At 38.0% G+C, this 15,989-nt stretch overlaps 1 protein-coding gene across 2 annotated transcripts in view; it reads left to right on the plus strand.

Annotated features, from left to right (window-relative positions):
• The first annotated feature begins 1,161 nt into the window (after positions 1–1,161).
• The window catches only part of gjc1 (gap junction protein gamma 1), a 47,376-nt gene continuing 32,548 nt past the window's right edge, over positions 1,162–15,989 (plus strand). For both annotated transcript variants that reach the window (XM_063472289.1, XM_063472288.1), the window contains exon 1: positions 1,162–1,907. The gene's annotated coding sequence lies outside the window, so the exon portion shown is untranslated. The remainder of the gene's footprint in view (positions 1,908–15,989) is intronic.

Raw genomic sequence — 15,989 nt, forward strand, 5'->3', positions numbered from 1 at the left:
TCATGGCGGATCCATGTTTTCATGCTGTTTAGTATAAATTCTGATCCTATTTAAATGTTGCAGCAGAAACTCAAATTTAGACCAGGCAACATTTTGAGGTTTCTGTTGTCCAGGTCTTGTGAGCTCGGCTGCTGTAGTCCACTGGCTTCAGGGTTCAGTGTGTTGTACATTCAGAGATGCTCTGCATTCTCTGTAAATCCTCGAGATGGTTGTTTGGGAAAATCCCAGCAGATCAGCAGTTTCTGAAATACTCAGACCAGCCAGACTGACACCAACAACCACGCCATGTTCAAAGTAACATATGACATTGTCTCCCCATTCTGATGCTCAGTTTGAACTTCAGCAGGCCTTGTTGACCATGCCTGATTGCTTCCATGTGATTGGCTGATAGATTAGATTTGCATTGATGTGCAGAAAACGTGTTATTTTTATTGCACTATGACAGGCTTGCAAAATAAAAAGAAGTATAATTACTATAAGTCATTAATGGAGCAAAATTAACTGTGAGGACTATTTGTTGTTTGTGAAAAATGGATAGAATTTTCACCAAATGCCATATTTTCCCAAATCACGGTCAAAATACTTTCTTTTTTTTTTTACCCTTCTATTAAATTTAATAGGTAATAAAAAGATATTTCCAAAACCGAATCTGTAAATCTTCCACCCCAATGTGCCAACAAACTGGGTTTATCTAATATTGCCCATATAAGTGTTCCAGAGTGACACACATTTTATTAATAATGCCTCATTGCCATACTAAGGAAATACACTTGCAGTACAATAGCACATTCCACCCCCCGTCCCCGCCCCCAATATATCTGAGACACCACCAGCGTCTTCTGTTAATTGTGGATAAGCAGATTAAGAACATAAACTCATAGCAATACTAATTTGAATAAATAAATAAGCATTACCTCCAACATTCCCATTGCTTTTTTATAAAAGTATATTAAATGTTGTATTCAAATGATACCATAGCAGATAATTATCCTATTGATTATTCCATTATAAAACAGCAGAAATACGCCGAGCCTCTAACTCTGATATCTGAACGGCTGCACCACAAACAAAGACTACAAGTACAAACTGCCCTTTCCTTAGGCAGATGTTTATGGACCCGAGATGTGTGACCTGTCGGGTACGCGCACTACCAAAGACACGTACGCGCAACATCGCTGCTCCCCTCCTGCAAAGATGGGTCTCCAAGCTTACAGTCAGAGACTCCAGCTGTCACTCATCGATATCCGCGTTCAGCTAATGTCAGACTGCATGTGGAAAACGGCGAAGGCTCCGTTCCCGATAAATACGAGACAAGGACACCGCTGGATGGAGGTGGACCTCCAGTGATCAACAGATCAGCAACTCCACTGTTCACTCCCCCTGTGAGGACAAGACGAGGGACCCGAAAGACAACGCTGGAGCCAAATGGCACATGTGAGCCGCTGACGTATTTATTAGCAAATTCTCGAGCCGGTCATAGTGATATGGACAAACTAGCGCTGAAGATTTGGTTTTAAAAAGCCGATACAGCTGTTATCAGAGCTGGTGTGGGTTCGGTTCTTGTCAAGATGACCAGACTATTGTTTAGCATCGCTGTAATGGAATGGGCCCGCAGGAATTTTGGCACCGGTTTTACGCAACAGACCACATAGTTGAATCGACGTAGCTCGACCGAAGACAGAATAGCGTGGCTGGCATGGACAAAGACTGCTTACACATCTCGTAGAGATGCTCTGAGACAAAATTGAAACACAATAGTGAAACATCCTGCTGGTTCCTCCCGAGAAGCGGAGCTGATAATCAACGGCGGGATTCAAGTTTGGACCTCACCAAGTCCAAAACGACCTTTCCCTCCCAAAAAACGGATCATCTTATATCTTAAAGCATCCTCACAGACTCGCATAGCGGTAAGAATACGCCTGTTAATTGCTGTAATAGTGTTACAGTGTCCCTCCTTTGTTCCTAATGGGGCTAATTTAACCCAGCGGGCGCCCTGCTACGGTTGCTTGGGGGGGTCATAGACGCACCATTTGGCACCATAACGCACAGAAGACGGTTTCAGCTTTGCGTTTCATTTCTGTTGAAATTTGCACCGAATCTCCTCTGTTGTTTGGCATGTGTAACAGAGTGGTCAAGGCCAAGCTGTGAGCAACAAGAAATCAACTTCTTTGTACAAGTGTGCTTTGGGGAAGGAGCTGCAAAGGACACGTCTAATTAATATAAACTGTCAATTCAGAGCCACATATCCGCACAACAGAAAACAAATATAGGTTAAAAATCCACGCTGTGTATGCTTTGAGAAACAAAACCAAATCCATTTATTCTCAAATCATATCAGCATGTAGATGATGTAGAGGGCGGTGCAGGGATTCTCCTCAGGGTTTCGTTAAATCCCGCAGGAGCTTTTGAGATTTATTGAATCGCATGCAGATTCTATAATGGCTTTATTGGTAAAATCTTTGTTTTGTATAATTAATGAATTGATTTCACAAGTATAGCTTTTAGGAGGTTTGCATTGATTTAAATTTATGAATAGAATTTTGGCAACATTTGAATTATTTAAATTAGACCAAAAATGTTATCTGCATCAGTAAAGCTCATTATAATTCAGGTTTATTTCTTATGAAATGTGCTTAAACTAAAAGAATATAACAATAAGGTTGTTCATACCATTCCAGATGTAAATAACTGTGTATTAAAAAAAATATATATATATTTTAATATAAAAAAATCAATTCAAATCTGAATATAAAGACAGCAAATTAAAAAATAAATAAATAAATAAAAGCACTCCCCAGGTTTTTGTGAGTGTCTTTATCCGTGGTGCTCCATACCTACATATATTCGCTGATTCAGGGATTATTTCATAATTCCAGAAGTCAATATATCAAAAGAAACATTCCCACCACTTAAAGCTTAGAAGCAGCCAGCACCCAGCATTATTCACCATGATGAGAAACCCTTTCATTGTGCTGGACGTCTTTGAATTATGCCACATTGGTTTCTCTGTCGAGCATTTGTCAATGCCATACGAGCAGTGGCTCACATATGAGCCTCCATAATGAGTTTCTCCCCCTGTGCTTCAGAAAATCCTTGCTATATGTGCAGCTATTGTGATGGATTTGGGATATTGCCAGTGAAAGAGCTTAGGGCTAGTGAGTGATGCTTACTTTGCACATAACATATGGATGCTATGTATTTATTTTGAATTTATTCCTTGGTAGGATTCCAAGAGCAACCTATCAACCTCCATTTGCCCTCCATTCTTTGTTCTATATTTCCATCAAGTAAATGCAGTTTTGGCATTTCACAGCCTTGCATACTATAGATTTAATTAACATTTTCTGCATGTGAAACTACTCTGCGAGGCAGTCCATCTGTGCTGTCGGATTCTCCTCCCACCTTTTTACCCTTGTACCCCACTGGAGACCATTATTTAACTCTCACTGTGCATTGGGGGTGGAACCTATGCCAGTATGGGAGGAAGGGAAGGGAAGTCCACCCCTGTGCACTCCAGCACTGCGAGAAAGATGAGGAGCACATTCTCTTCGGCAGCAAGAAAATGCCCCATCAGTTAGTATCATGATGAATGTGTTACTGTCCTCTTTTTATATTAAATACAATGCTTTTTTGCATTATTTCACCCCTGGGGACACTAAAGAAACTCATGACCTGGCAGATATAAGTGATAAATTGTGCATGGATGTTTACTAAATGACCAGAAGATGTCCCAGAAAAGTTGGAGAAATGTTACCATAGCCTCTTAGGTGTCTGGTAAGTTGATTTATCCAATCGAGCAAAGCAACAAAAAAAAAAGAAAAAAGAAAAAAAAAAACGGAAAAAAATGAAGTAAGAAAGAAGAAATGTGCTGAGCCTTTACAGTAATCCCCCCAAAAATGTAACAGTAAGTCAAGTCCAGAAGAGACAAACAAAAGAAAAGAAAAAGACCAAGCAGGCTATCCACTCTGCTGAAAATGCATGTGATGATTTCCAAATCGCAAGATCAAAGCTTGAAATTTAGAGTGTACACTGCAGAATGTCACGTGCCTGAAATGAAAGAAATGCACTAGTTGTTGAGGACGTGTTAAGCTTAAGCTTTGATTATATATGCATTAAAATATATATATTTGAATGTATCTGTACGAATATGTACTTAAGAGATAAAAAGAGTAATGTAATCAATGTGTAAGCAGCATTTTACCTTTGTAGCTGGTGGACGTGGGGCTATATTCCTAAATACTTTAAAGCTGCACATTTTAAAAGCTCCATGTGTAAAAAATGAAAAAGTTAATACATGTTATTAGTCAGGTTGTTTCAGTTGAATGAGTCTATTCCTGTTGCTTGGCTCAGGACCAAGCCATAGGATACACTGTATTAAATGTTCATGTATAGATTTCATTATGGCTTACTATGAATGGTCAGTACTGCAGTATAATGTAGAATGCATTAGCATTGTCTTCTTTCAATTTACAGTTAAAATTTAGTATGATGCTCCTTAATTAAAATGAAGATGCATTCAAGTTTCTTGAGCCTTTGTACAACTTTTGAAGAAAACAATATTTTGCGTAGTTCGAGGATCAAAGTATAAGCACAGCTCAATGGCGGAGAAGTCAATAATTCCAGTTTTTTCGGATTCAAAATAAAATCTTTGATGCCAATATTACTACACAAGAGTGGAAATGTAAGAAAAGTTTATAGATGTCAATTGGTTGTTTGAATCATGAAGAAATGAAATATGTTTGCTTCCGAAAGTCTACATACAATGATCTTATGTTCAGTGCCATCAATTAATTGTAATTGTATGATTCATTATCTGTTTTGTAAATTTTCACAATGTATTTTTATTCTATGAAACAGGTTAAAAATTAGCAAAACATGTTTTCATGTATTAAGTTATTTTGCATTAGTTTGATGCTCCTGCCCATTTTAGGTTTGACACCACAGTATTACATACTACAGTATTACAGTGTATTTTGTTAGGCACCCAAGATAACAGCAGCAATGAAGCCCTGCAACTCTTCAAATGTAAATAATAGCAGTAAAGAATCATTCATACAAAGTAGTTTTAAAACCATGAAATTCCTCTTTTAGTTTCCACCATTGAAAATGGCCTTAATCTCTAGAATATATTATGTGTATCAAATTATCTACCTTTGTGCTGTTATTCGAACGTTATTTTACGATAATCACTTGCAACTAAATCAGCCGTCTGCAATTACCATAATTGTCAGCTGAAATATCTGCGGGATGTGTTTAAGTCAATTACATGCTTTATGGGCAGCTATCTTGAATAAATGAAGTAATTCACTTCCTGCTTTTCCCAGTTCTTTCCTTCAGAATGTGTGATGTGGAGCCAGTACAGTAAGAGCTAAATTTTATGCTTTCAGCCACTACTTCAAAAAAACCTATCCCTACTTGCATATTAGAAGCAGGTGTTGTGCAGCACAAAACCGTCAGTCATCAAAACATGCAATGTTACTGGAACCTCAAAGAAAGAATCTTTGAGTGACGAGGGAGTGCAGTGTTGTAGATAAAGTGGGAAATATGCAGAGATGTTGGGAGATTCTTCGCCACTGCAGCGTCTCCTTGGCTTTGCCCAACATAAAACATCAAGGTATTATGTCTATATCTTGTTTAGCAGACGTGAGCACACAGGCAGGCTTAATCCTCAGAGTGCAGCACACTGAGGGAAAAGTGTCTTTATGCCTGCCAACTAGTCTGGATTCCCTCTGCTTGACACTGTGTACTCTGCTCTGCAATTTCTGGTTGCCAGTTCCTGTAAATGACTTTAAAGTAAGAGCAGAAGGAAGGTGGCTTGCTCTCTTTGTAATTACCGAGCGTTTAGAATTGTAAGAAGTCACCAAATGCAAATGATAGATAGAGCAGAATGTGCGTTGTGCTGCATTACTTCCATATTTGCTCTATAAATGCACATTTGTACGTTGTTTATAATTTGGCTGTCTTTGGTAGTACAGTTGGGATCTAATTTACGGATTTGCATGATGTGGTGGAAATGTTTTTGCAATGAGCAAATGATTCTGGGAGAATAGTTTCATTTAGAAGATTTAGTGAAAATATGGAAATTTGTTTCACAACACTGATATAAAAATAACTGGTAACTAACTGCATCTGGTCTCTTAAGATAACTTTGAAGATTTTTTACAAATACTTTTCGTTAAATTAAACTAAACAGATTTTGACCTTCACGTGCTTCCCAGATTAAGTAAGTTCAGTGGTGAGATTATTGTAGTTTGATGTGTGCATGTGAGTGCAGTTGACCATGCTCTGTGTCCTGCGTGCCTGATATTTAAGGGGAGACCTTAAATATTGGGCAACAAAGAGTAGGGGAGGGTTGTGCATGCTCTCTGTGACTCAGGATGACTCCTCTGGAAAACGAGCCCTGGAGTCGGCCCTGACCCCTCGCAGTTGTGTCGGTGCACGTGTTGCCGTGATGCCACAGCAGACTTCCGAATCTTTAGCTAAAAACAGGCGATGGGTAGTGTCTGATTTTGTCTAACAAAGGGAATCCTGAACACCTGGATTTTTGTGTCATCCTAGTTGTATTGCTGCAGCATGTCGTAGTCGTGCAATACACGTGTCCAGATCGCAAAGTCCCTGCAATGCAGTAGTGCTGTGTACTTTGATTTAAAACTGCAGTGTTGCGTTTCACAGATATAATTCTATGACACACTCTTTCCCTGTAGAGTTTGATTAATATGTTGATTAGTAAACAGGAAATTAAGTAGCAACAATTTTCATAAGTGGGCATTAATTTTAACTCTAGAATAACAAACTTAATTTATAATGCAATTTCCCAATAAAGCTGCAAAGTGCTTCACAGAAAGAAAATAAACGCTTAAAAAAACAACAAACAAGAGCAAAAAATAATATTAAAATATATATGCCATAAATCAAACATCTATAAAGCCCTCTTAATAAAAGAATTTTTAAAGTAGAATCTTTCAGGGAAATAAAGTTGCCATTCTGCTCTTAATTGGCAGATTGAAAACCAGCAGAATACTTTTAAAGATTAAGATAAATGCCCAGGTGGATAAGAGGTTAGTAGGTCTATGATATATTCAGGAGCAAGGCCATTCAATATTTAATGATTCTTTTCAAATTAATGCTTTAAAAGTTATGAGTAGAATTTTATGAAGCAAAAAGCCAGTTCCGGGATCTCCATTGTGAGGACTTTTGACTTTTTCCCATTAAAATATAACTTCCATTTTTGGAGTGGAATAACTAATGGAATAACTAATAATTAGTCACAGCACTAACTAGGTATGTCAGCAGCTTTAGCTTGTTGGATTTTATAGTTTTTGAAAGTGAATTTTTCTGCCATTCAATGTGATGTAAAACTGCTAGAAGGAAGTAAATTTATTCAGCTTTAATTGAAATAAATGGCACAGTTACATCCTTAATTACTATCACCCAAAGCAATGTCTCATTCTGGTATGACATATTCCAAACAGACCATAGGTAAAATCATTTATAATGATGTGAAACAGAGAAAACTAGTAAATGCCTCCTTGCAGAAGGCACAATAAGGGACATTTATAGTAAGAGAAGAAGATATAGACAGACAGAGAGAACCCCTGTGAGTGTGGATGAAATTGGATGTCACTTTCACCTAGCCAGCGCTCATGAAGACATACGGGCAGTCCAGCAAATGAAAACAGTCGTGAGGGACCTTCCCACTGGGAATGTCACTATGACATACTGTCACTCAGACATACATACCATGAGCCTGGAAACATACATGCAGATGTACCGAGCCCTGCATGTACAGAGATGTTTACGCTTCAGTCAGTGTTGCACATGCATATTCAAACCGATATGTCATGCTCACGAATCTGTGTATGCTGACACATTTACATATGAGCATAGCTGTCATAGCCCAGGCTGTGATTCGGGGTGACAGGTCTTATGCCACTTCCCTCGGGTCATCGGAGGGGCGGAGTCACAACGTGACAGGGATGGGGGCAGAGAGATGTCTTTCATTCACTGTCACTCACCAATGACACAACCTTTCCTGTGGTTTACTCACATTCCCGGGTTCAGCAGTGATGAGGTAACGTTTGAGCTTCTGCACTGTGTGCTCATGTGACTCATACCTGTTGTTTTGGTTTTGTCTGTGGTTGCTCATCTTAATCTCCTCTTGTTGGTAAACTTATATTAATGTAAAGTGTCAGTTTGACAATTATGCACCAGTCATCAGAAGTTCTTTAGTATCTCAAATTATATACATGTGAAGGCATCTTTAATATATCTGACCAAACTCTCTGACCAAAATCTAACAATTACTGTGCCTGTGTATATTCTTAGTTGATTCATTTTATTTTTCTTTCAAAATTTTGGAAAATACCCATTATAATATTTTAAAGGCTGAGGGAATGTACCCAAAACAAAGAATTTAAATTAATCATCATATGTTTAAATATACTTTTAAATATTGAAAAGCTTGACATTCTTCTTCTTCTTTGAAAAAAAGACTGAAATACGTTTTTTTGCAATTACCATAGAAAAATGTTGTATTGAGTGTGTTTTAAACATGTTTTAGTTTGATAGAATGCAGGTCAATTTTAAGGAAAATTTCTTTATGAGAATGAAAAGCTTGTAATGTTTTATCTTAATTTTGTTTCAAAAATCGCCATGGTTCCCCCTAAGAGTAGTCAGTAAAGAGTACAGGAAATATTGTGGCCTGGGGGACCTCTGACATCCCTCACATTACTCTCCTGTCTCTTCTTTTTAACCTTTTTACTCCCCATTTGAAATATCATTGTCTTGGGTGCAATGTTCCCTCTAAGCTGCGCGCGTACGCAATTGCGCACTGCTGGCACGGTGTCTGCGCACAGAAAATCTGCGTTGCGCACAAAAAAAAAAAAAAAAAAATCTAACCTGAATTGAAATTAAAATTAAAACTTTAACAATTCTGTTTTGCAGTGTTAGTCAGTAAGTGACTGGCTGCTCCCATATGGGATTAGAACGATGCCACCTTATCCCATAGTCAAGCCAATGATGCGATTCACATTCGTATATACGCAGCTAATCAACGTCGACAGGCTATGACAGCGTCCTTATGTACCGAGACCAGTGTTTTAGCTAGCAAAGCAGCGTGGCTGATGTGGAGTGAAGCCACGTTAATGACAACGTGTACAACCATTGGAGATGTGAGCAGGACAGTTGACGGAAAAAGTGTGGACTTTATACCAGTTTTTAAATTGTGTTGATAGGCCACGTAAAACCAGAGTTATGATAAAAATATATGCAATGTTTGTTTGTTTTTTCCTGAATACTATCGTTGTTTATATTTACTGCGGAAAGAAACGGTAAAAACGGCATTTTATAAGGAAAACGCTCGAAAACACTCTCCTGTGAGCAAAAACAAAACCAAAAACCCCCACCCTTTCCTATTCGTCGAAAAAAGTACCATGTGGACCAATCAAACAATGATATGGCAACATGGCATTTAGTTGTTTAGGAAGAGGGAAGTTTTAGGAGTGACGGCGGTGTTTTGAGATGTGAGAGATTTGCGACGTTTAGCGCAAATCTTGTGTAGTTAGTGTGTAGTGTAGTCAATAGTTTTGTTGTGTGTGTCAGAACAATGAGGTGACTGCTGAATGTTACAGGTGTTACAGGAGTGATACATCTCCTGTTGTCAGGCCTGCAGGTTCATCAGGCTGTTGTTCTCCTTTATCTCATAGTGGACAGAAATTATGTTTTGGAGTGTCATAAATAATTTGTGTGGCATCAGATTTGATGCAGAACAGCTGATTGTTCTGTAAATATTTTGAAATGTTTATTTAAAAAACCGCCTTGGCTGCACTTTTAGGTAAACGGCTGCAAAAAACGTTGTTGTTTGCATAACTCAGTTACTTTTTTGAAGAAGTAACTATATAATTAATTGCCCAACATTGGTCATTATATACTGTAATTTGCAGACAGAGAGTTACAGGACTCTGTCGCAGAACACAGACTCACACACGCTGAAAACCGATAAAAACCCTGAAAACAATACATTTCACACCTGAGCCTCAACTCTCGCGGCCCGGTACCAAACGACTCACGGACCAGTACCGGTCCGAGGCCCGGGGGTTGGGGACCGCTGGTCTAAGGGACCGCTCAGGGAGTTTGTGTGTTTGCTCAGACACATGAAAAATTAGAGGGAACATTGCTTGGGTGTAATATTTTTAAGGATAGATGTCATCCATGATAAGAAGAAATGAACATTAAATTCAAATAACGTTAAAATAATTTTATTTTGAAAAATGTATTAAATACACTTTAATCCATTAATTAAAGTAAGTGGGATCGATTTGAAAGAGTAAATGAAAACAAATTTCTGTGGGTAATGACAGATGAGAGACTTAGTTGAAAAGCACACATTAAATATGTCAATTTTGAAGATTAAAGAAGCACTGTAATAATAAAAGGACATTACATCTACTTTTTCTTCTTCTTCTTAAAAATGCACAGTTTGGATTATTTACAATGAGGTTTGTTGGGATTATACAGATTGATTTTTTTTTTTTTTTTTTTTTTACAGCTTGAGGCATTTAAATATGCAGATCTCATGAAATTCCAAACAACATAAATTTTGTCCAGAGGAGAAAATAATAAACTACAGGGAAACATTCAAGGCATGCTTTCTACAAGAAAAAGCATCTCTTATGTAAATGTATAAGGATAGGATTAAAATGAATGTAGATAATAGCAGGTAATGTAAAGGCTAAATTTAATGACTGTTGATGTGACTTTTCTTCAGTAAAATTCTTTTTTTTTGGATGATGAGAAGAGAAATATAAATCTATGTTCTCAGACTATTGGGATCATTTTCTATTCTTTAATTAATTTAACCAAGCAGGATTGTGCGAAGTCAGAACTTTCTTTATGCACTCATCATGTAACCATGAGCATTTGATCTCGAAGCTCTTCACATGTGTTCTGAGCCAAGTTGTACAAGTCTTTAACATGTTGGAGTTTTATTACTGTGAATTTCTAAGTACAAAATTTGATTCTTTATATGATAGATTGCATGGCGTTTATACTGTTTCCTCTGCATGAAGTGATCTAATTTTTTCCCAAGACCAACATGAAAAACAGTCATTGATATGATAAACTATCATTGCACTCAGATGAACCCTAAATGCTACCTCAGTGAATGAGTTTTTGCTATATCTAAAAATAGCTATGTACTATTTCAGTGTATAACTCATCTTCTTCATGTGCTTTGTTAAACTAAAATCTAAAAATCACACCAATGCATTTAATGTCCTTTATATTATAAATAATACAAAATTATTTTGTGTACAATAGACAGTTTCCCATTCAATGAAAAAATACAAAATACCACAATGATTAAAATCAAGTTTTTTTAATTAAATTTGGCAGAGCTGCATTTGAGGTTTCACAGAATGGGTTCAATGATGTCATCGTTATCAACTCTAATACATCAGCTCTAATCTACAGATTTGAATAAGTTCAAATTTATTCTAGTTTTCAGATGTCACTCTGACCTGGTGATGGAATTGCGGACTCACAATTTTACAGCTGGATCTGACTAAATCTGGATATGTTTCAGGTCAAAAGAAAAAAAAACAAACAAGCCCTGGACTGTCACACAGGCCTAGAGACCGGTTGACAAAAACGATGCATTTCAAACAGTTGCGATTGGTTGCTTGCAGTAACTGTAAAAATTGATTGCTAAAGCTCCGTTCACACAGGTAAGCGATTCCCTGGTCACAAGGAAAAAGTGCTTATTCCACGAACAGTCGGCAAGTGGCTGCTGTACTGTTTATTGCTGGCAGTCACCAGTATGAAATTCATATAAAGAGAAATATATCTTGCTGCATCCAAAATGTGCTTATGATTGCTTTGGTTGCCAGCATACTCCCGCAAACTCCCATAGTTTTGTAGAAGGTTCTGACTTATGTGTAAACAGTCGCAAACTGCTCGACATGTGTTTGTGAAACTTAAAGAAGTGCAATGCAAAAAAGAAACCGAGAATGTTGACCTTCAAAATAAAAGTTGTGTCTTACCTCTGAAAGCAGCATGATTCAAAAGAGACAGCTTTTCCTTTAAAGGCAAACATTCTCTGTCTCCAGTTTACATTTAACAGTGAATTTACATTGAAATTGTTTCACTACAGCTGAAAAATAGGTGAGGCACCCTTTGTTATTTTGGATAATTTGGGAAATTCTAAAAAAGCCAACTCATTTTTGACCCAAGTATAGTGACTGGTATCAGATTTCGGAGGGCCATAACAATCAAAATCAAAGTTTTCAGAGCAAATGCACATACGGTTACACTAGAAGCCTGTTTTTCATGTGATCACATAATGCTGTTAAACATTATCAGCACAGGTGCAGTGAAGGAGGGCACACATATTTTTAATGAAACACACAGAGTTACCTTTATTGTCTCAGCAAACACATGCAAGTCATCAGCAGAATGCCACTACAACTGTGGAGAGCATATTAGGGGATCTGTGCCACAGAGCTGCACATGGCAGAAGGCATGCGCTGATGTGACCGTAAGCGCTCACGCCTGATTGGCTCAGCTGGGGCAGCCACGGCTGGGTGATGTCCCCCTCGCTCTCTGTCACAGGCGGAGCTAAACAGAGCAGCCAGGTTCACAGATCGCGGCCGAAACCCTGTCACCGCCTTGCCTGGCAGACTCTGCCACACTCTGAGAGGCACACACACACACACACACACAGAAACAGGCTAAAATGAGATGAAAGCTAGATGCAGGGCAGACTGCATGAAGTGCGATATGTAAGACGTTTTTTTTATTTTTTATTTTTTATGTTGCCTGCATGCGTTGTCTTAATGATTTATCCACAATAACCCTGTGAACATATTACTTCAATTTCATCCCACTCCTTCTTTTCACAATACCCTTGAAGGTCACCACCTCCATTACTGGGTCACAGAGCTCATAATCATTAGCTGCTGATAGACTCACTGAGGTGTCACCAATCATCATTCATGAAATGCCTTTATTGATGCATTCTTACATTATAAAAACCTCCAGCTCAGTCTTTTTCTTTAACGTGTTTGAAACATAAACCAGAATAGTGTCCCTTTGATTTACTTTTAAAGGAATTTTGTTCAATTCAACAACTGCAGGGGGTTACACTAATAAAAAGATAGAAAGAGACAAGCTAACACTGGGTTATTTTTAGCCGCTGTTCCATATACAACATGTTCCTCCTGACACAAAGATGCTCTGGGGTCATGTTCAGTGTTTATACAGCCTCCAATGGAGATGTCATACCTAAGACTAACTGGATTATTGGTTAAAACTCAGACAGAGAAAAGTAGGTTTTGAAAATATGCTGCAACCTGACTCCTGGCTTCCTCTAATACCTGTGAATCTATATTCATAATGACTGGTGTTTTCTGTTAATCTTCTACAGACCATGTGGATCGGGTAAGTAATGATAGAAACTTTCTGTCCTATCTTCTGTCCCATTTCGTTAACCAGTTAAATCATGAGAAACTCTTCTAAATTTTTGGAGTATGTTTTATTGCTAGACTGTGATCGCACCACAGAACTTCTACTTACATTCAGGTACTTTACAGTTGTGTGAGGAAAGCCCCACACACAACCTCTCAGCTTCTTCTTTTCTGCATCATTTTTTTCCTCCACTTTCTTGTTACATCACCCACACGTGACGTGTCTTCCAGGACATTCCTGTCCCGTCCTTTCCTCTCTGTGTCTTCTCCTGGAGTCATGTTTAAACAAAGTAACATTCATACATGAGTGGGTTTCTATGACTACGAGGCCCCAGGATTTTTTGAGCCGTAGACCACCATGGTGCGATGGGTTTAGGAAAAAGCCCAAAGGCGAGCACAGATGCTCTCGTGCTACTAGTGTTGCCTTGATAATAGCCTTATGGGCTAACATTTTGAGACTCCACATCTAAAACGAAAGAAAAAAAAGGAAAAAGCTGATTCACTTGACAGAAGTGCTTAAGGCCTAACTTTAAATAGCTCATTGCAATTTCTGTTTCCTCTTCTTCTGTTTTTTTTTTTTTTTTGTCCTTCTGTTGGACGTAGGACTGTCTTTAACTCTTATGAAGCCTTAGGACAGCCTGTTTAAATAAAGGGTAACTCAGATGAAGATCATGCTTGTTCGAAATGATAATGATTTAGTAATTGCATGCGCAGACGGCAGGGGAGAGCAACAACATCAGTTTCCTCGACTGGAACAGTGCAGTACTTTCTGGATTTTATCACAGCTCCTGTCTCCAGTTTGGTGTGGGAAAAGATGAGCAGTCTAGAACCAACTGTCTGCTTAAACCTCCAGAAGTAGTTTCCCTTAAAGTTTGAAAAAACATCATCCTTTATGTATGTACACATTCTTATTTGTGTTGTCTTTAGACTTGTAATCCCCACAGTTTCAGATTTGGGACATTTTGCATTACCACGATAGCAGCAGACAGCATAGTTTAGGACTGGTGCAGACAAAATAAGCCATTTCCACCCTGAAGGGGTCCCTGCACTGAAGCCAGTTTGTATCTGTTATTAAAGATACACATTGTGACCTTCTACAAATGGCATTTCTAGAGGGGTGCAGAGTGTGGCACGTTCAGTTAAGAGGCTGAATAGTACTAATATGATTCAAGTAGATACAGCTTTGTTATGCTTTAATTATGTTGGATCAATTGTGATGGAAATACAGATGAGAATTTTTAGAAGTCGGGGAAGATTTGAGTTTTAATGAGTCATTTTTGTCAGATCATTTTTCACTCTCTGACAGTTTTCATGGAGTAGTTTTATTTTCCTTTAATTCGGTCTGGCCTTGGCAACCTATTTTAATTCTTAGACTCTACTAGAGTAGCCTTACAAGAAGCACACATCAAAATAATCCATCTTTATATTATTCAAGGCCTTAGCACAGCCCCTCAGTTCCTCTATCAGAAATGATGCATTTTAGTTTCCTCTCACTTCCTTTAAGCCTGCCTTATTTTGATTGGATGCTTCTTGCAAACAAACTATTTGTATCTGGCTCTTCTGTGTTCACAGCCTGTTACTGTGTTATTGAGACGATTGGATCAGGACTATATGATTTTAGTGATAATATAACACCATTCAAAACAGAGATTACCCTAAGCTACTTGTGCAAATGCTGACATTGCTATACAAAGGTTTGATGGTGTTTAAAGTAAGTTTCCATGACTATAACAGCTTATATAAAAACAGGCAATGATAGGTCCCCTCTAAGTGACATTGGTGAGTTGGCATGATAGTGTTTTCCTATGGATCCTTTAATGAGAAGCAGCATGAGCCAGATGTTGCATTAGCATTAACAATCATAATTAGCAGGTGGACATCTGAATGCACACAATCACACACACTCATATAAAGAGAAATATCAGTAAATACACTGTGTTGTTACCGCCCATAATAAACAGTTATAAAAACTTATCTAGAGAGTATTGTCTATGTATGAGTAGAAATCAAAAGAACTTTCGTCTGTAACCCTTCTTACGTTTTGCACTCATCTTTACTTTATCGCTTATTATACCAGGAGCCGTTCATAGCACTAACAAGAAGAGACTTGATTCTGTTTACTTTATTCTTGATGTAGATACAAACATTGGGCTGTGTGGTCTTCAGAGTGATGAAGGAGATTTCATTAGGCCTTTGGTGGTTGTATAAGCAGGGTGCCTAGGCTGTGAGGTACCCTGAAGGATTTGCCTTAGGCAATAATGTATTTATGGAGTTAATATTTTTGGCTTAAAAAATATATTTTTCTTGAGCCAGTCCTTAATAAGACACTTCTTTTTATAGGTTTACATACACATATAACCTCAAAAGACCAATTTCTGAGGGTATAAAAAACTGTTACTCTATTATTTTCTCTGTCCTTTTCCCCCTTCCTCTTGTTGGGTAATTGTCGTTCGATAGTATCCACACTGTTGCTGTGAATGCAGGCTTGTCTTCTTTTACTCCTGGGTTTTAGATCCAATATCAGTGAGA

The sequence above is a fragment of the Pelmatolapia mariae genome, linkage group LG4 (assembly GCF_036321145.2).
Source record: "Pelmatolapia mariae isolate MD_Pm_ZW linkage group LG4, Pm_UMD_F_2, whole genome shotgun sequence".
Lineage (NCBI taxonomy): Eukaryota > Metazoa > Chordata > Actinopteri > Cichliformes > Cichlidae > Pelmatolapia > Pelmatolapia mariae.